Source organism: Trachypithecus francoisi, unplaced genomic scaffold (assembly GCF_009764315.1).
Source record: "Trachypithecus francoisi isolate TF-2019V2 unplaced genomic scaffold, Tfra_2.0 Lachesis_group0, whole genome shotgun sequence".
NCBI classification, from domain to species: domain Eukaryota; kingdom Metazoa; phylum Chordata; class Mammalia; order Primates; family Cercopithecidae; genus Trachypithecus; species Trachypithecus francoisi.
In genome coordinates, this window is record NW_022681453.1 from 173,424,476 (window position 1) to 173,446,967 (window position 22,492).

The following is a 22,492-nucleotide window of genomic DNA, read 5'->3' on the forward strand; positions in this document are numbered from 1 at the left end:
AGAAGATGGTTTCCTCTGTGTCTGATACATAGCATTTATGAATGAAAGTGCTCAGCATCCCAGTGGTTCTCCTTTTGAACTGGCTCATTTATTACTGGGGTAATGATTTTCCGTCCGGGAAACAGCAAAGCCAAAGGCCTATTACACAGGCAACATAAAGTTAAAAAGACATTATGAATAAAACGTTGGCTCATGCCGGCTTTTGCCAAGCCTTCTCCAGAGAAGATTGCCTGATGCCGACACGTGTTTATTACACTTAATAATGTTTACATAATTCTTCTTTGAGCTCATTAGAGCTGTCAGATCAGAAGTAAATGTATTCCCCCCTCTGTTTATCTCTAAAGACTTCTCAGTCAATAAAGCAAGATGAATGACATCCAGGGCGCAGACAAGTACTCTTGAGCTTTGCAAACACTGCCAAGTTAAACCCTCAGCCAGGGTGGGCTCGTGGGTCTCAGGACTGCGGGAGCATGCATCTCATCAGCCAATTAGTTCTCTTAGCGGTGCTTCTCCAACTTCAATGTGCTTGGAATCTCCCTGAGAGCTTCTTAAAATACACAATATTAGGCCCCGTCCCCAGAGATTTTGGTTCACTAGATCTGGGGTAGGACCCAGAAATTTGCATTTCTAGCAAGCCCCTAGGTGATGCTGACGCTGCCGGTGCATGGAACACACTCAGAATAGCCCTATTCTGGAGTTTATTTCCATTAGTCTCTTTTGTTGGGGAGGAGGGTGGCGGTACCCCTTGGCAATTTGGGACGTCCTGGCTGGCCTGTGGCATGCATCAGCCACAGCGGTGAAGGCAGCAGGGGCAGCAACCAGAGCAGCAGCAGTGGCAGCAGTAGCAGCCGGCCGCCGCCTCCTGCTCAGCTCACGCGGAAACCCCACTGGGCCGTCGTGGCTCCGCGCGGTTGCGGGCCAGCGTGGAGAGGCGGGACGTGGCGCCCGGGGGCGGGGCCTGGCGCCCGGGGGCGGGGCGCAGCGAGCCGGGCTCCCGCTGTCTCCTCTCAGCGGCGGCGGCAGGGGCTGAGGGCACAGCCAGCGGGCGGCGCGCCGCGGACTCCCAGGCAGCCCGCCGAAAGGTAAAGCCAGGAGAGCGCGCTGGCGGGTCTTGCTGTTGGGTGGCTGCTGTCCAAGCCCCAAGCGTCCCCGGAGCCCCAGGCTGGGTCTGGAAGACCAGGGCATTTGCATGGCATCCAGGGACCGACTGCCTAGCAGGGATTTTGCGTGTACCGCGGCGGGGCCAGGGGCTGGGGGTTGGGGTGTCTGCAGCGGGAGCCCGCGACCGATCCCAGGACATCTGGACTCGAGGACAACTTTGCGCAGCAGTCCTCTTCCAAGTTCCCTTTATTGCTATTGTCTTAGCGCCTGTCTGACAGTCTCCCCGGACTCCAGCTTTGTTCTCATTAGGCCAAACCAGCCGTCCCCAGGGGCGTGAACCCAGGAGTCGCTGGCAAGTTGCACCTGCCAGTCGGATCCGCCCCGGCTCCCTTCCCATACCTGCCGGGTCCAGCGCTGTCCTGCGCACATTAGGGCTGGACACTGCGAGACCTGGCGCCCTCGGGAGCAGGGGTTCTCGCTCCATTCCCCTGTGGGGGTCTAAGCTCGGGGCCGGGGTATCGGACCTCTGTGTTGCGGCATGCTTTGGGGCCGGAGAAAGGGCGAGAAAAAGTTTGAGCATTGGCTGGGCCTAGGGAGCGGGTAGCGCCAGGCTGCACATGGCGGGAGTTGGAGAGAGTACTAGGGGCTTGGCGCTAGGCAGAGGGACACGGCCAGGGACTGAGCCTTGGAGGCTGAGGCTCCAAGCCTGGATTGTCAGCCGGGAAGGGGTGCTTGCTGTGTGCGCGCTTTGGCAGGAAGAGGCTGTGTGTGATTGTAGAGACGATGGGCGGAAAAACAGAGAAGAGAGAGGTACTAGTGTTCTGCGTAATTGTAGTGTGCCCCAGTGTGCACTTTTCTCCCTCCGGATATTTTGAAAAAGGTGTGCACGCGATGTCTTGTACGCGGACTCCGGGAGGTAGGGGTGGGGGATGGGAGGAGGGATAAGTTTTACCTAGAGCTAGAGCTGGCGTTGAAAGTGAACAGGTGACAGAAGACGTGTGTATGTGTGTGTGTGTGCGCGCGCGCACGGGCGCGCGCGCCGTGGCCAAGGATGCTCGGGTGCTGGACCGCCCGCTGTGCCTCCACACACACCCCCCCACCCCGCCCCCTTCCAGCTCTCAGCGCGGGTTGAGTTTCCCTGACACTCCCAGCCCGAGGCAGGCAGGCAGAGGCGAAGTGATGGTCGCAGAGTGAAGCAGACAAAAGGGTGCATTTGAACGACCCTTCCAGGACCAGAAGGCTAGAGTGTGGTGGGTGTGTGTGCGCGCTTGTGTGTGTGTGTGTGTGTGTGTGTGTGTCTGTCGGTCTGTCTGTCGGTCTGTCTGTCTGGAGGGGTTCCCTGCTCTGCCAGCTATGGAGGGACCACTGAGAGAATAGGAAAGAGGTAGGACCGGGAGAAAGACAGGTGAGGCGGAGCAGAGAAGAAGAAACAGAATGGGAGAGAGTCGAGAGCCGAGATGTAAAAGCATCTTACCTGATTGGACGCAGATATATAAATTAATTTTAAAAAGAGGTGCTAGAAGTAGGAGGAGAAGAAGAAAAGAGCCCTGAAGCTAAAATTTTAGAGATGGGGGCGCAATAAGTTTGATTATTTAATAAAGGTATCTTATCGAGCCATGGTAAAGTAAGTCTAAAACCCTCTCCGAAGTTTATTGCTGGTTTTAGATAGTCTCCTTTGACACATCTTTACAGCACCTACTCCGGAAGTACCTTTTGACTGTCAGAAAGAAGTAAAAGGCATGTAATACACAAATAAAATGCAGCTAAATGAAGTTTAAATGAAGCTTTGAGCCGGATTAAATGGCTTGTGTAACTGCTGAATGTTGCTAAAGTACTGTCAGAGCTGTAAAATAGCCAGACAAAAATAAAGGAAAAAATAATTGTAACAAGAAAATGAAGGCTTTACAAGAACTTCAGTAATGAACACATAACAATTGATGGTATGATGCAGTAATTATTTTCGTATTTACGCCATTAACGATTGTAATTTAACGTTAATGTCCTGGTATTTTATTCCTTCTCATTTGCAGACAAAAGCACATCTGAGACGCCATCAGGGAGTAATTTGGTAATATAAAGTCATGAATAGAAAACACTAAACCATGCTCAGAACTCTGACAACATAAAGCGTGAAACAAAATAACCTCATTTGCTGTTTATTATCTGTCTTTATAATTCTGTTTACCATCATTTGCATAAATGAATAGCTAAATTGTATAGTATATTCCTTCTTGGACAAAAAATACGTGATGCTTATAGATATGGTGGGTGGGGTGGGGAGGAACTAGTAGGTAATTCTTACCTTAAGCATGAAGAAAAAAAAAACTCTGTGGGATTAGACACTGTTGCAAATAATCAGAATGCAAATTTAACCTACTTTAGGCATCCTTATTTTATTTAACTTGGCTAAGGTAGCTTTAACAATATATATGTAATTAGGAGATGCACAGACCCTAAACTTCTTTGCTAGCAAATCATAACAAAACTGAACTGAAGAGCCACACATTATGTCATGAAGCAGTTTTGTTAATCTGAAAAACTATTTTTTTCTATTCAGACTTTCAAAGGGTAAATTTTCTGAAAGAAGGAAGGAGTTGATTGGAAGAAGTTCAAAACAAAACTATTTCAGCAGAAACTTAAGTTATAAACATCTTAAGACAATTAATCATCAGAGTTCACACATTTTAAAAGTATTGTGCATTGTTTTAACCTTAGGGACATTTGTTAAAACTTCTTTACTCATATGATAAAGGGAAAAAATAATAACTGCATTAAAAAGGCTGTAAAGTAAAATGTCAGCAAAACAGCTGAGCAAAACATGTGGTTAAGAAGGATCAGTCAAGCACATCAATGTTTAAAAATATCTATTTATTATTACCAGACTCATAAAATATCACAGTGATTGAATATCCCTTTTCCTTCCCATACAAATATGCTGATCTCATGTGGAACAGCACAGTGAAATCAGTATTACCTGAGAATAGATTCCATGAGAGAATAAAGACTCTGTATATATTTCAAGTACAGAGAAAAAAAATTTAAGTGGGAAGTAAGCCCTTCATTACAGTGGAGCCTGGTGATTGTGTAAGATTGGGGTAAGTTCTTAGCAGCTAGTTGGCTACAAACTCATTTGTGTATTCATTTCTGCACCATGCATTTATTAAGTACCCATTATTAACAACCAAATATTGTACTAGGTACTGGGGTTTCAAGGATGAGTTAGACGCATCCCCTGTATTTAGAAAAAATTGAGTCCCATAATATATATAATTAATGTCAATTAAAAATAAAATTCTAAAATGAGTATACAGTTGTGTGGGAAAATAAATGCAATAAAATATGAGAAGTGTCCACCTATCCTAGAACTTGGGAATAAAATAGGCTAGACTCAACTTTCAGCTCTGTTTCTTACTAGTTATGAGAACCTGATCCAGTTATTTAACCTCTCTGAACCTCAGGATTCTCATCTGATAAATGAGAGAAATAACACTTCCCTAAATCATGGAGTTTTTACAACAATTACATGTCAACGTATTTTTAATGTCTTCTATGTTTAAAACAAACTCTGGATCCCATACTTCTCAGCATCCCTTACCTCATTTATTTTCTCCATGTCATTGTCAAACTTCTGGTGAGGCTTGTCTGCACATTTTAATCTCCACATGCTAATCTCCACCTCCTCTCTACCTTACTGTCGGTCCTCCTCCAGTGTGGCTTCTGCCTCCACCGCTTACGAAAACAACTTCTCTTGACATCAGCAGTGACTACTGAGCAGTGATCTGCACTCTTACTCAACTTTTTGGAGCATTGGACAGAGTTGACTCGTCCCTTTTCTGTCATGAGGTATATTCTGTTGGCATCTTTCAGTGACTTTGGTGGCTTCTGTGGGACTGTATGTCTTTAGTTCTCCTCTTTAGAGTTGATTACTTCCCAGCTGGCTCCACTTCCATGATCTCATCTCTAAATAAAGACTGGATCTTTCCAACACTAGGGCTATATTCTGGCCCATCTTTTTATATCGCCTTCCTCTTCCCTCCCCGCCTTTCACTTTAGGTAATATCTTTCATTCTCATGGTTTTAAGTCTTATCCATACAACAACTCAATTTATGTCTCTAATCCACTCCTGACCTCTGAGCTCCAGCAACATCTATTCAATTGCTCACTTAACATCTCCGTTTGGATGTTTCACAAGCATATCCAACATTTTACTTCCAAAATTAAAGGTTATATTATCACTACCAACAACCTTCTAAAATTATTCTCTCTTTAGTCTTCCTCATTTGTGGAAACAACAGTACCATACTAATTGTTCAGTCCAGAAACATAGATTTATTCCTTTGCCTCAACTATTTATTTATTTGTCATGTACATTGTGTCCAAGGTAGGCATGTGCCGGATACCCACAGGTAGGCCTGCCAGCATTGGCGGATTATAGTCTGCAGTTGTTCTGATTGGCCAGTGCTCTGGCCATACCAGTTGATAAGCATTTTGGACTATTACCCCTGCTCATATTTCACCTTTGTTCACCTCCATCATAACCCCTAGTGTCCAGGCCAATATCACCTTTCACCTGTTATTTTTGTCCTGACATGATAGATGTGTGTGACTAGTATCACTATTTAAAGATAAACTGATTTGCTATGTTCTGCAGATTATATAAGTTTCACACAATCTAATATTGGGAACTTGAACAGCAATTAAGAAAGAGCTTATACCTTTCATGGTAACTCACCAATTTAATACTAAGAGGTTGGATATGTTCCAAGGTAGAAGTCCTTTGTGAGCTGAGAAATATGCTTAGTGGATCCCACGCTAAAGCGACAGATTATGGAATTTCACTTTTGCCAAATTTGGAACACAGTACTATGCTTGATTGTTAATTTTAGGAAAATGAAGTCAGATTAAATTCTACCACTAAAAAAAAGTAAATTTAAGTAATCATAATCTTGAATAGCCTGCTTTTTCTCTTGGCCAGCAGAGTATATATCATAAAAAACCTAGAAATATATATAAGAGACTGAGAATCAAGCATGTTCAATGTTGTGTACAGATTTTTTTTTGACAAAAATTAAAAATGAAAGCAAAATATTTGAGTGAGAAGTATCATCGATGTCAACCCCAAGACTGTTGTAGCAGGCTTCCCCTCTTGCACTAGGAAGCCACTGTTCTGAGTGTAACCGGCATCCTGGAGTTCACTTCACTTTGTATGTGGTACATCTGAGAGGTAAAGGTAAAAGGTTTTACCTCCCTCAAAAGAGCAGTGATGACCTCAATGTAATCATGTAAACAAGAGTCGAGTGATCATTCAGTGGTATCATTGGACTCAAAGGTCAAGAAAAATCTAAGTTTCAATTTTCTAGGGATAGAAGCAGTTTTACTCACAAAAGAGTCACAAGACTGCAAGAAGAATTTGTTCAATTGTAAGCCCACTTTATATTCTCTGTTAGTCTTTTTGTGCTGATCCTGGCTTTTGCTTTTGCATTGCTCTGGGCTGTAGAACCAGTCTCATAGTAACTTTCCCTTTTCTTTTTATTTCTTCCTTTCCTTTTCCCCTTTTTCCCACTTTTTAGTTTTTTCATCTTCTTCAATTCTTCCTTCTTTCTTCACTTTCTGCTGCGCCTTTCCACTCTCTCTTCCCTTCTTCTGTCCCTTATCCTTTTAAATTGTCTTTCTTCATCCTCTTACATAAGCAAAAACAAACAAAATAAAAATATCTGTGTGAGTTTTGCCCTGGCTATTTCCACCATTGTAGGATTTCATCTACTGCATTGCCCTTGCCTTTTGTACTTGATGGTCTTTGCATTCGTCATGTCAAACTTATATCAAGAAGCTTAAAACTCTTGCCTCAGTTTCACCTATGCCAATAAGTAAACATTGAAAAGATGCAAGAAAGGGAATTGATGAAATGTGTCTGTGGATCCATGCTACCATGCTCTAGAATGTCCCTTTTCCAATACTGTTGTTTTTACAAAAAGGTGGCAGAAAGGTAGCAAGCCAAGTAAATAACTTCTTGAATTCAGGTACCATTTTGGAAGATTCATACCCATCTTCACAGGGATGGTGACAATTAGAATAATGGTTTTTAAATGATGATTACTAATATTGATTGAGTGCTCTCTATGTGCCAGACTCTGTACCAAAAGCTTGGCACATATCATTGCATTTATTCCTCATGCCCAGTAGGCTCATATTAACAAGGTTAAACGACTGGAACAAAGGTTGCAGAACCAAAAGCATGGGAGTGGCAATTCAGATCCTCTTAACTGCCGTTCTTTATTCTGTAGTAGAGCACCTCCCTAGGAAAAACCAGGTTCTGTATCTATGAATATATTTGTAATGATAGAGCACTGTCGAGATGCCCAGAAGCCACATTATCTACATTAATATGGACACACCTCAAAGAAACAATGGGTGGTGAAAGTTGTATGCATTGACCCTGGGGGCCAAGATATATAGGTCACTTGAGTCCATCTTAAGGTTAGATCCTTCACAAGAAAGCATGATAGAGGCAATTCACCATAGACTGTCTCTTCAATGTGGTTACCAGGGAAGCCTGAAAACAAGTGGGATTTGCAGTCTAGGATGACCTAAACATCATGGGCTTTGGAAGAGACTTGAGTGACTCTCTGCAAGTGCTCTGTGTTCTCTTTCAGGACAATGCACGTTAACATTTTTAGGTAAACATGGTATAGTTTGTCTTTTGAGACAGTGAATGTAGATAATACTAGATCTGAGGAGAAGAGAAATAAGATAGCATTGTGTAAAGGGAGTGAACCTTGACCACCAAGGAATGAGCAAAGTAAAATCTCCTCTTTTGTGAATGGAGGCAATTGGAATTAGGTCTCTAATTCTTTGCAGCAGCAATGCCCCAGGATCTTATACATGGCAAGGGACTGGATATAAGAGAGGACAGCTGGCAATCAGTAATGTGTCTTTTAAGGTTTCAAATATGACTGCTGTTTTCTAGCAAAGTTTATTCAAGAACCTAGTTTGAATTACATGAAAACACTGGCAGTCAAAAAACATGAGAGTATTCCAACAACTTCATGACTGGAGATCCTGTTTCTACCATTGCCTCACATAATAGCTACGTTGGCCTTAATAAAATGTTAATCAGAATATGACATTTATTGTGTCAGCATCCTCCAAATGGCTTCCCATCTCACTCTTACTAGAGGCCCAAGACCTTACAGTGTCCTACCAAGCTCTTTATGATCTATCCCCTGTTATCTCTCTGACCACATCCTTGGCCTCCTTTGTTGAATGAACGAATAAATGAATGAGTAAATGATTCTTGAGTAAGACAGGGAATATCCAGGGTGCTCAATCGTGTTTATTGAATAAATGCAGGAGAGGATTTACCGTTTTATTGAAGATACTTTGGAGAAATCGGTGTTAGGAAAAAGAGGCACAGAAACAATTTAGAGAATGTGAATAACAGTAGTATATCAGAACTTCTGGATGCTGACCTAGTTTTTTTTTTTATCATTTATGTATGTATTTATTTCATAAGTATTTATTGAGATCTGCCAATCTAAAGGTTGGATGACCATCAATAAACGGGAAGACAAATTCACCAGCCCCTTGGGGCTGACGTTCTATTGGGAGACATATATCACAATAAATTAGACAAATAAAATGATAATTTCAGATAGCAATATATCCTACGAAGAAAACCTTATCATATAGTTTACCTCTTTGACCTTATCCATTGGCCTCCTTCGTTGAATGAATGAATGAATGAATGAATGACTTGAGTTAGCCAGGTAATATCCAAGGTGGAGAATACTTTACTTGCAGATCCCACATGTTCCTGGTACTAAACCATGAATAATGTGGTCATCTGCAAATGGTAGAGATCACAGAGATGAATATAGTTTAAACAGTCTTGGGTTGAGTGAATATATAGTCTTGTCTTCCTTAAGATTTTTCCACCAGTGAAATAAGGCTTATTACTAAAATATTGTTTGAAAAACAGAGTTTGACAAAAGAAGATCCCAAATTGATGGCTTCTGTAAATGTGTTCTGCATTTAATTTTAGAACTGTATTAAATGTTCCAGTGTTACAATGACAATTGTAGTTTTCTTTTGATAATTTAATGAAGAAGTAAAACTTAGAGTAGATAGCTTTTTTCTTGCCTCACATGTTCATATATTCAATATTACAGTAAAAAGAGATAGTGCTGAAACATTTAAATTGAAGAGGTTCAGATTCTGTGTGATTTTCATCGTACTCAGTTTATTTTCCCAGTACTGATTTTGGCCCTCTTATTTTCTGCTTGTGTTAATTTTATTATGGCACAGATCAAAAACTAGTGCAGGCTCTAAATCACCAGAATTGGCTTGGAAACATAAATGATTAATGACAAAGTCACACCAAAAAGGAAACAATGATTGCTGTGAATGAAGCATTCTGAGTTTTTTCTGATATTACTCATCAGGGTCACCAGTGACCATGAAGCCTGTATTAGTTTTCTATCACTGCCTTAACACATTAACACAAAATTAGTGGCTGAAAACATCACACATTTACTATATTACCGTTTCCGTAAGTCAGAAGTCCGGGCAGGCTTACCAGGTCAAAAATTAAGGCATCAGCTACCTTTAACTTTTATCTAGAGTTTTAAGAGAAGATTTTTCCTTCAGATTTGTTCAAGTTGTTGGCAGAATTCAGTTCCATGTGGTTCTAAGACTGAACTCCCTATTTCCTTGCTGGCTGTCGGCTGGGGATCATTCTCGAAAAAGAGTCATTCTTTGGCTCTATCCTTCTTCAAAGTCAGCAACAGTGAGTCCTTGTACTTCCAATTTCTCTGACTTCCACTTTTCCTACATCTCTTCTACTTGCAGCCAGAGAAAGTTCTCAGCTTTTTAAAGGCTTGTGTGATTAGATAATCCAGGATAATCTCTCCTTTTTTTAAGGTCAATTGATGAGTCACTTTAATTACATCTGCAAAATTTCTTTTGCCACGAAAGGTAACATACTCACAGGAGCAATAGCAGAGTGACAGACGGCATGGCCAGAATTTTGCTTACCAGGGCCCATGAAGTCTACCTCTGATGATATGGTTGTCAACCGAGACAGACCAGATAACCTAAAAACTATCAGACACTATAGCTTGACACGTATATTGGAAAGCTATAAGTTTTTGGCAAAGGAAAAAGCAGTGATCTTCTAGTACATCCTGTAATAAAACCACTGCAGGGTAAAGATAGCCATGGTATTAAACAAAACAGAAATAGTTTATTTAATTTTATGAGATGTGGCCTCCAAAAAGTAAGCTTAAATAAACAAAGAATACTTCATGCACTGGGATGGAACATTCAAATGCCTTCAGGAGTCAGGAGTCAAGAAGGGAGGCAGCAATAATATATGACAATAACAGTATGGATTAAGAACATGAAAGAGGGCAGTCCTAACTCAGCTCCAGGAACTTGCTTTACTTTGGAGCGATTTCAGCCTAGTGATGATAAATGTCTGCCTTTATATGAGGGTTTAGAAATCTGAATTTTGATGTGACTCTGGAAATCTGTGTAAAATCTCCAGGTTTTTTTTTTTTTTTTTTATGCCAACTAAATCAAAATTAAAAACAAGCACCAAAACCTAATATATTATGGGATGAAATTTGGCTTGTGGGCTGCCGGTTAGCAATTTATGGCTTTAGTCAGACGGACCAAAGTACATATTTGAGTAAAAAAGTATTTAATATGATAGAAAATACTCAATTTAGGAACTGGCATTGACAAAGATACTAATTTACTCCAGTATAGCAAGGTTAGGAAGTTTGTGGCTTCAGCTTTCAGAAGTAAAAGTGCATGCAACTTTAGTGGTCTACTTTTGTTAATCTATAGTAAAAAATATAAGCAAAAAATAAAGAAGATACTGCTGTAATGCTGTTTTTGAGTGTTTAACCTTATTTGAGTGTCTAGAATACCACTTTTTCTTGATTTATACTTTTTAGGTTTAGGTTTCCACAAGTAAAAGGGATAAGGATAAATCGTGATGAATTATCCACTGAATTTGAAAAAAATGGGAAGGAGGCCAGGCATGGTGGCTCATGCCTATGATCCCGGCACTTTGGGAGACCGAGGTGAGGGGACTGCTTGAACCCAGGAGTTCGAGACCAGCCTGGGCAATATGAAGAAACCCTGTCTCTGAAAAAAAAAAAAAAACAAAAAAAAACACAGAAGTTAGCTGGGTATGGCGGTGCACATCTGTGTTCCCAGCTACTCGGGAGGCTGAAGTGGGAGGATCTCTTGAGCCCAGGGGCAGAGGTTGCAGTGAGCCAAGATTGTGCCACTGCACTCCAGCCTGGGCTACAGAGTAAGACGCTGTCTCAAAAACAAACAAACAAACAAACAAACAAAAAAAAACTGGGGGTGTGGAGGTGGGGAGAAACAGTTTGGATAATTGAAACACAAATCCAGATTGTCACAAAATTACACTTGTGTTTAGAACTAGAGAGAGAATATCCTTTTAAAATGCATACTAATTTAAAAATCATTTTTAAAGAATGAATCGAAGTGCATGAAGAGGCTCAAAAATTTATCCTACAGATCGAGTTTGAGGTTCATAAGGTTTTAGAAAATATCTCCAACTGAGTGGGAGCAGGGGATTGGATGGTATCATGGCTGAGAGCACAGCTCTATGACTCAAACTAATGAGAATTTGAGTTAGGACTCTACCACTCTCCAGATAAATGACCTCCAGCAAGATTATTTCACTTTTCTGAGTCTAGGTTTTTTTACCTGCAGAATAAGATAATTAGCACCTAATTCAGAGGCTGTTGTGAAGATTAAATGGATACTTTTAAAGCACTTAAGTATTACTGCTATGGTTCTTGTAACATGATTCTAGATCTGGACACCTGGCATCTTATCAACTACCATCAATTCTTACGTTGTGGATTTAAAAATAACAGACTTGTAACTCCCTAGATAGGACCAATATTTATCTGTCATTTATTAAATGAAACTGTGACGGTGTAGAGGTACAGGATAGCTAGAATTTGAATCAGTTGATCCTTCATTGCTTCTCTGGCTGTTGCCACCTTAGTTGAGGTAGATGGAGGGTTTTCTCAGAAATGCTCAGCAAGGAATGAAGGTTGCTGTAGGTTCACAGCAACAGTTTTGGACTTGATGCCTAAGGACCTGATGCATGTATTACTTTCACAACATTCCAGCTAAACCATGAATATGGAAAATATACATAAGTTATCTGAGCTTTAGATTTCTTTTGTATGACATATAAAACCAAGTTTCCTAACTCACGGGCTTGAAAGGGTTGCCTGAAACAATGTATCTTTTTCCAGATATACTCAGTGTAGGGGCTAAAATCAAAAGATGCACACACACATAGCACCTAGCTTCTTGAAAGTTATGTTCTAGCTAGGAAGACAAATGCCAGAATGCACTGTGATTCATGCAATGAGGGGCTTTGCACAGTATTTTGGAGATCAATGGGGCAGTAGTGTGGAGAGAGTACAGAAAGACATCCTAATTGAAATATCATTAAAATATTTTTTAGCTAGAAATAAGTGTCCAGGAGATGCTGTAAAACACAAAAACCGTCAATCAAAACCAAATGTGTCCCCATTTGCTTTCTTGAACTTTATTGCATTCTCAATTCAACAATTCCATGGACGTTTTCCCATTTTTCCCACCTAAGGTGTTATCTCTAAAAATATTACATAAGATTTCAAAACTTAACTAGGAGAAAGGAGTTTACCTGCTGTAGCTCCAGAAATAGTATCAACATAGATTGTATATACACAAACCCTGCTCTTCAGTCACAGCCCACGACCATGTGCTTGTAATTGGTCAGAACTGCTGCTTAGATGCAACCATTACTCAAACCACTGTAGTGGATCAGGAAGTCCTTGTTTAATTTAGGATATTACAGACAGTGTGTTGCAGTTTTGAAATCCCATATATAGAAAGGTCATGCTGAGAATTCTGTTTCAGGGGAAGAAAATGAAACCAAGTTTATAGTAACTCCTGTATCAAAATTGAACACTATTCTGTCCATTTGATATTTTAGATTAGTAAAAAACAACTAGACCAACAGAAGGCAAGTTCATTACATAATTCTAATCCTAATAGTCTTTTAAAAATGCCTCTAATGTAATAACAAATAACAACTAATAAAACTGGTTTACTATTAATGAAATAATTAGCAAATGTATTTCATAATTATAAGCAGCAGTTGTATATCTATGAAGAATAATGGATGTGCAAGGTTTAAAAATAGTGTATACACACTACACACATTTTAGAAATTATTATTTTACATTTATTAATGCTTCTATTTAGTGAATTTTATATCCTTCATATTAAATATAATTACATAGAATAAAATTAAATATGAAAGAACCTATTAAGAAATGCTCTCTTTTTAGTTTTTGTAATTAGAAGACAGAAAATATATTCCTGGACCCCTTTTTTTAATTGATGCAGTCTATTTACATGCTCCAAAGACCTAATGATGCATTAAGAATCCTCCATTTTTGTTGGTTCGATTTTCTATTGAGCAACATTCCTGAGAGTAATAGAATGAAGTAGGGAGAGAAAAGACTGAGAACTGCCCAAGACTGGCTACAGTTATGGAAATAAACAAATGATAGAAAATAATTCAGGTTATTTTCATTTTTTGGTTTTTATCAGAGATTCATTGTCTTTAGATATAAAACATATAAACTATTCCACTATAAATTCAAAGATATAGTTAGGTCAGCACATTGAAAACTACTTCAAAATGGAATTATTTTATCGTTTTGATTTCTTTATTTTCTTTATAGAAAAATAAATGCCAATTGGGCTGAAAATTATAGAGGATTATCTTCTCTCCTCATAAAGGTTAGTAATATGAATATGATTTTGTGAGGAATTTGATTTGGGGGTTGAGGGAGTAATCTTATTAGCACGAGACTCCCTTGGCCAATAATCTCATAACTATGGGATATATATTAAATCCTTTTCTATTTATATTCTTTGGCAGGCCGTTATTCATTGTTATTGTGGAGATTTTGTTAAGTAATAGTTCTCTTGAGAAATCATGGGTACTTTTTCGAGGTCGCAATTTCCTATGAGCTTAAAGAGTGGGTCATATATCCTCTCTTCAGTTCAGAGCCCACTCTATACCCATTTTCTTTAACACATACTTTATTTGTAAGGTTTCTGACACTCCTTTCTTCCGAGAACTTAAGAGTGATATATCACTCTTTATTTTGTGAAGTAAAATTGATTAGAGGAAACAATAAACATAATTCTTTAACCATGAAACCCAATATATTTTGAATACTTGGCTGGGCTGCATAACGATAGTCACATGTTCGTTCTCTGGAGACTGCCGGGTTGAGCCCATGGCTCCTAGTGAACAGTCCTCACAGTATTTCTTCTCAGAGTGGAAGAGATCTCACCTTTGGCCTTTATTATTATTATTTCCTTTGCTCTGACATGACAGAAATCTATCACTTTCTTGATACTGATACCTGTTCACTGCTGTCAGATCATTACCAGGAATGGAAAACCAGCCAATACAGTATTTTTTTTAACATTCACGTAGAGGTTTTAATGATAACCATGCTTTAAAAATTGGATTAATTGAGCAATGCTGCTGAGCAGATAATTCCATATTAGGTTTCACTGACTGTCAAGGGGCCATGTGACAGCAGCTTCCAATTCAAAATCTGTAGTGCTTCAGACCATCTCTTCCAGAAAGGAGTCAACTTAAATGGATGAAGAGATCCCTTAGGGAAGTAGATAAAACATTAATTTTAAAAGACAGGGAGACTTAATTTCAGATCTTATCTTTAATCCTTACTAGCTGTGGGACCTCAGAAAAGTTACTTCATTGCCCTGAATTTACATTTTCTCAACTGTAAAAGAGATGTAACAACACTCAGCTGTGAGAATTAGTTGACTTTACATACACAAAGTACCTGGCACATTGCGGGTCCATTTTTAAGTGAGTTCCATACACTCATTGCCCTCATATAGATTTGAATCAAATATGTATCTTCTGCCAGCCCACACACCATCAAACTACTATATCAGATCAGCAAGAAAAGTAGATGAGACTTTTACTACTCTAACTATGGTCCCCAATGAGCAGCATCAGCATCATTTGGGAGCCCATCAGGAATGCAGAATCTAGGGCTCAACCACAGACCTGCTGAACTGAAATCTGCAATTTAGCAAGATACCCAGATGATTCGTGTGCACAGCCAAGTTTGAGAAGCACTGAGATCGACCATGACATTTCTCCTATGACAAAGTCGATCAGCTGTGTTGTTGGTTGTCCATTCCTTTTCACCATTCTCCTGTTGTTTTGGTGATTTGAGGGTACGCTTGCGCATGCGCGCGCACACACACACACACCACACACACACACACACACACACACACACACACAGATACCCATATTCTCTTAGCACTTGTACCTTGGTCAATGCATGCTCACTTGCACACATATCAATGGAACATCCCTCAGCCTAGGGCTTGGCACAAGTAGATCCTCAATAAATGTTTATTGAGTGAAATAAAACAGCCAACAGTCAGACAAGCAGACTCTCCCATCTGTTCTGCAGATGCACAGCAGCCCTAGAAGGGCCTGGAGAGAGACGGATGTGCTTGAGGTCTTTGCCAGGAGGCATTACCCTTGCCCAATGGGGAGGAGGGGTTTCCTCTCTGCTATTCTTGCCAGGAGATCTGCTGAGGTTCTGAAAGCTGTCACATGTGTGCAGCCAGAACAAAGGCCTGGGAGCACTTTTTTTTCTTTCTCTCCCCTGTCTGGCAAGACTGGTGCCACAGTGCTTTGGGAACAGTTTTTCGTGCTCATAAGGGGCAAAAAGTAGGTACAATGGCACTGCCCCAGGATTATAATTTTCCCACATCTGCAACTAACCTGTTAATGTCTCAAAATCTCTATCGATTTCAAATTTCCAAGTTGTTGGTTCCCAGGCTGGCATAGGATGTGATTGCAGTGGGAAAAAACTGGGGAGCAGATATTACCCAGAGCAAGATGAAACTGCTGGAGAGAACTTGCTGCCTTGAGGACTGTGAGAAACAAAACTGCAGACCCTTGATGATTTGGGAAATGAATTGTACTGCATGACCTTGGGCAAATCAAATATGGCACTTCTTCAATCTATAACATTGTGATAAATATATCTAAATGGAATTTTATCAACTTATACCCAGAGTATATTTCAGTGAAGTTCATACCAATATTCTCTGGACCCCTGCGATCTGGAACCTGCTTCCCCAGCCAGTTAGCACTCTTACTCTCCTCTTTGTCCCTGCTCCACAGGTCTGTCTTGGCAAAATCGTCAAGTCAGGTGACTTCTTTTTGGAGCCATCCCACCTTACTTTCCAACTCTGCTTTGGTCTTGGAAATATGGTGAAATCACAATGACCAACGTCTTCCTCTTTAGCAAACTCCTCTGTCCTTGCTGCAAAACATTTCTTCTTATTCAACAATCAAAACTGTCATTTACCCACCATGGCCAATCCCACACAGGAGTTAGGAAAACAATCAGATTAGCATCCATATGAGAATAAAATCTCCCCTAATCTATTAAGGATATTTTCCTCTTCTAACCTAGGTGGAATCATTATTCATGGGAATTTACAACAGGAGTGACATATTTAAAATGGCATAAAGCAGATTTTTAAAGGGGACATTGATCAATGGTTTGGCTAATACTAGCTATGATATCAGATAAATACCCAATTTCAGTGGCTTAATAAAACTAAATTTGATGTAATATGTAGAAAGCAGTGCAATAATGGTACACCTGGACTAGGAAGGAGCAGTAGGTAAGAAGGATTATTCCACTCAGTCATTCAGGGACCCAGGATAACAAAGGCTCGGCTGTCTTCCGTGTGTGGTTTCCTAGGTTGCTCTGGGTATTGACATTCAATTGGCCTATGGGGCAAGAGAGAGAGAGAATCATGAATGGGAGATTTTGATGGGGCATGATTTCTCACATCCCATTGTGTAAATCTGAATCCTATGGCCATGTTTAACTGTAAAAGAGGCTGAGAAATGTAGCCTATGTGCCAGAGTTGATGATCATTTATCAGTCATTGCTGCACTCATGTACAGGTGGGAACAGCCCTGTTTCTTTTTTCTGTTTCTCCTGCAGCTCCTTGGAAAGGTCTGATATTCCCTCCCTGACTTGAGAGTCAGTTCTCTGCAGCAGATAGCCCCCTTCCACCCACCTGAAGAACAAGAATAGAATCTTGGCATGCCACATTTTACCAGTTGCCAGCAATTAATCCAGAGTCGATTTCCTGTGTCTCACAAGGTTGTTGTGAGAATTAATGAATTATCTGGGGTGATTATCACCCCTTTGATCATTGTCTTTGTCCTGTGCTTTTACAGCTTACACTGTACAGGCACAGACTTACACAATACCGCTGCAAGAGGCAGAGTGCTTATTATTATTCCACTTACCACAGGAGGAGCTGAGATGCATGCAGGTTAAAAGACATTCTCCAGTGCAACACGGTCACTCCTGTATGCAACACTCTGTTATTACAATATTTTTCAAGGTAGAACTTTCTGGAAAGAAAAGGTAAGACAAAATGGTGGTTTGACATCTTTTTCATTACTGTGTTGGCTCTGCAATCTACCTGCTGGGTGATCTTGGGCAAGTTAATTAGCTACTCTGTGTCTCAAATTCCCTAATGTGTAAAATGGGACTAATCATAGTAGCTACCTCCTGGGTTATTGTGTGGATTAAATAAGATAAGGAATGTTAAGTATTTAAGACAATATCTGGCACTTAACATATGCTTCATAAATATTAGTTATTACCATTCTTTAAAAAAATTCCAGGAGAACTGGTATCCAGTTCAAGAACTTCAAAGAAGAAAATAACAGAATATGTGGCCTTACGTTATTGGCAACAGTGAAGTAGAGGCAGAAAATGTGACATCAGCATTATCTATTTGCAGAAGGGAATATGCTGTTCCTTAGTAAGCTAATCTGGCAGGAATGAAACCTTCCTATGAGGTATGGCCAACAAATTGCAGGAACTGTTGTGGAGGGCAGGGATTCCGAGGTATGTCTGCCTAGTACACAGGCTGCTGGCACTGGCTGTGTCCAGATGTCCTTAGTCTGAGAGTGGTAGCTTCCCCTGAGTGGCTGCTCCCCTGAGGAGAACAGAAGACCTTATGTTCCTTGAGTCAGGGCAAATGCTTCTTCATGGTCAGTGAGAGCACTTTCTGTTCTTGGTGTTGAAGGTAACTTGCTTTATTAACAATGAATCTGTATGCCTGTGTGGCAATGAACTTCCACCTATTCGATGGCCAAAACTGGAAAAAAATAAAAAAGAGAGGAGCATGAAATTCAGATTTGCTCAATGAGAAGATTAAGCAGTTGTATTTATACACAGGGTGCGGATTCAGCAAATTTGTCAGAGTGTCTTCTGTATCAATATTTCTCGAAGGTTACTGTGCAAGCAAATCACCAGGAGATCTTGGTAAAATAGAGATCCTGACTCAGCAGGTCTGGGGTGGTGCCTGAGCTTCTGCTTCTACACACACTTTCCTGTGTTTTGGATGCTGCTGATCTGGGGCCACACTGAATCAGGTAGTCTGAGGGTGTGACCCAGCCATCTGTGCTTTATAAACCCCTCAAGTGTCTTTTGACATAGCTAAAGTCTGAGACCCATTGTTCAAGAGCAGCTGTCCCTGGCTTTGAAAGGTGTGGTGATAATGTAACCAACCACACAGAATGACTCTAGGCCCTAAAGAATGTCTCCTGGTCTTTCTTCTGCTCAGTTTCAAAATGCATTTCTTGGACTGGTATATCCTGGAGTGGAAGACTGAGTGTGGGGGAAGATTGTTCTTCAAAGTCTTAGTTTTCCATATGAATTCTTTCATCCTTGTTCTACTTTCCTTATGTGAAAACCACATAGAACCAGATGACTCCAAAGTAAACTGTAAACAGTGGAAATTGTTTCAGGGTACAATAATCCCTAAGTAGCTCTTCAGTCTCAAGTCTTCCATTTGAGAACTTCTTTTGGTTGTAGAATTGGGATAAAATAGGGTGACCAACTATCTGGATGTGTCTGAGACCAAGAGGTTTCTCACACTGCATGGGACTTGTGGTGCTTACAACAGGCCCTAGGTAGTTGGTCACCGTAATTGTAGGCCATTGCTGCTCCAGCTTTAAAACGTGAATAACTTGGAAATCTTGTTAAAATACAGGCTGATTCAGTACTTCTAGGGTGGAGCTGGAGAACCTGCATTTTCAACAAATACCCAAGTGATGTTGTGCTTCTTGGCTGTGGACCATACTTTGAGAAGCAAGGCAGTAGAGCTGGCCTATGTGCAGAAAGACCAGGGATGCCCCTTAGCCACTTAAACTGCAAGTAGACTACTCAGCCCTGACAAATTTAGAGAGCATTTTAGGATCACATTTAATGCTTCAGGATTATGGGTTTTGCCTTCATACATAAAGTATCAATACATCTCCACTCCTCTGAGCTGAAAGACTTTTTGAATTTTATTAAGTTTTTTGAGATGGCCTTGCTCTGTGGCCCAGGCTGGAGTACAGTGGCACAATCTTGGCTCATTGCAACCTCTGCCTCCTGGACTCAAAGGATCCTCCCACCTCAACCTCCCGAGTAGCTGGGACCACAGGCATGCGCCACCACATCCAGCTAATGTTTGTCTTTTTGGTAGAGTCAGGGTTTTTGCCATGTTGCCCAGACTGGTCTTGAACTCCTGGGCTCAAGTGATCTGCATGCCTCAGCCTCCCAAGTGCTGGGATTATGGGTGTGAGCCATGGCACCAACCCTGTAAGGTTTTAAACACCTCAAATCCAAGTACTGTCTCTCTTTAACTTTTTTTTTTTTTTTTTTTAATATAAAGATAGGTGACTGCTGTTGAGTCATGACTAGAGCATTCTTAAGCCTACTGACTTCTCAGTTCCTGCCTAAGTACTACTTAATGCTTTTCCTTGTTTGGGATGAGCATCTGCGAACAATCTGGGAAGTATTTATCATTTTTGGCCTTTTCTCTGCCTCACGAAGGGTACATCTGTCCTTCAGTTTACAGCTGTGGCTGACCACAAGGTCTTTTAATGTTTGCAATGCTTCTGCTTTTCAGCATAATGAGTTTTGCTTTATCCATAGCCCCTCTTACTAATTGCAACATAGCAGCGTATTCTGTATCCCATCTGTTTCCATGATGGATTGTTTTTTACTTCACGACGTCCTAGAGGGTTATTTACAGGAAAATTCAGGCCTTAGTGTGACCTTTCAGACTACCATAAACTGTGTTTATATCCAGGTATGACTGTCTATGCCTTATGGCCACCCAAAGAAGAAATAATTTATTTGATGTTGATTATGGATTTCTCCTTACTACTCACTTTGGACAGGCTTGCACTAAATTTCATTGTCTTGCACCGTCTATCTGTCTGCTTACGCTTCCTTAACCAGCCGTTCTGGCTATAGCAGTCCACTGTTATCTGCAGGGGATACTTTCCAAGGCCCCCAGGGGATGCCTGGAGTGGAGAATAGTCCCAAACGCTCTCTATATAATGGTTTTTCCTATACATTCATGATAAAGTTTATGATGTTTAATTTATAAGTTAAATACAGTAAGAGATTAATAAAAATAAGCAATTATAACAATATACTGTAAAAAGAAAAGTAAATGTAGTTTCTCTCAAAATATGGTATTGTACTATACTTACGTGTTTTCAGACCATGGTTGCCCCGCAGTGAGGGAAACTGCGGATAAGTGGGGAGCTACTGTATATGCCGCACGTGTTCATGGACAAAGTGAGAATGGTTGTGCCTGTGGCAGAGCTTAGTAATGGCTCTCAAGAAGCTGCTGGTTCCAGTTATTCTTGCCACTTAGGTTCTGTAAAGTCACCAAGATTGCTGCCTTATCAAATACAGGGTTAGGTTCCTGTGAGCCTCTGGTTACAACATTTCCATCAATTGAGCAATATGTAACATTGTTTTATGTGTGTTTCTGTTTAAAGACACCTTATTTAGTACATATTGATTAACATGGAGCTCACAGCCAATAGGAGTGTAAGTCACACCTGAAAGAAGCTTCTCAAATACATGTATTTTCTCCATAAAGCACATTGCAGCATTCTTGAGCTTAGAAACACTAAACAACACTTCAGCATATGCTTGCAGGCCATTTTGAGCAGTGAAGTCATCAACACATACCATAAAGTATAGGAAAATTGTGGCACTAAGAAGACCAGCCAAAAACCCCACACTTGTTTACAGCATATGAGCTGAAACAGAAAGGCAGAGTGTTGCCTTGTCTGGCCTCAGCTGACCTACACATTGGGCCACTCAAACATTTCATGGCTTTGCTCCTGCCCTCGAATGACTATAAAGTGCCTCAAGTATTATTTTGTGGGGGTTACAAATGAACTTTAGTGAGTAGGCAAATTCACAAGTATGGACTCCACTAATGAGTAGGATTGAGTATATATTGTTATTTAACCATCCTCTTGACAGCTGGCTCTGCTTACTTTATGAAAGAATAATAATTCATTGACTCCACTCACTTAAAGAGGCAAAGATATTTGCCTTCAGCCATTTAAAAATTGCTGGATCATGTTGACAGAGGTCTGCCTCCTACATAAATGCAGGCATAGCATCACCTTAGCCACACCTTCACATATTGTTCATCAAAGCCGTTCCTTTATGAATGAGCATGGCAGCAACCTTTGTGGATATGACATGCATGGCACTAAGGTCAGGGGACAGATCTTTGAGTTTTAGGAGCTTGCAATCTCTCAGAGAAAGGCTCAAATACAACATAATAAACATTAAGTTCCTAATGGATGGAACAATAGGTGTTAGAGAATTTCAAACCTACCAAGGTTTGGTCAATAGAGTTGTTTAATCGGGAGTGGTCAGCATTTGTCTACCAATAAACTCTACATCTATCTTCTTTACCAAGGTGTCAATGCCTAACATACAGTAGGGGCTCAAAATGTATTTATTAATGACCATGGAAGTACTTGAGCTGGTATCTCAGACCTTATTTTTCACATCCTGCCTGCTAAATTTCCATGAGATGTTTAGCAAGTGAAATTATACTTCATAAGTCAATAAGTGACTTTACTTCATAAGTCATAAGTGACTTTAGCATGTTTGGGGGCAGAGGGAAGAAACCTATGCAGACAGAAGAGAAGGAAGTGCTTTCTGAATGATAAATGTTCTTATTATCACTCCTGATAGGGGCAGATTTTCAACTGGGTAATGTGAGGTTCTGGGTCTGTGGGTTAGACCCGAGAGCCCGTGCTGAAGTTAATAACCTAGCACATAGGAACCACCTGAGGAGACTGTTCAAATGCAGATTCTGATCCGTAGGTCAAGGATGAGGCCTGAAATTCTGCAT

General features: G+C 40.6%; 1 protein-coding gene across 1 annotated transcript in view; it reads left to right on the forward strand.

Annotated features, from left to right (window-relative positions):
* Positions 1-986: 986 nt before the first annotated feature.
* Positions 987-22,492, forward strand: part of RARB (retinoic acid receptor beta) — a 775,222-nt gene continuing 753,716 nt past the window's right edge. The window contains exon 1 of the mRNA XM_033212816.1: positions 987-1,082. The gene's annotated coding sequence lies outside the window, so the exon portion shown is untranslated. The remainder of the gene's footprint in view (positions 1,083-22,492) is intronic.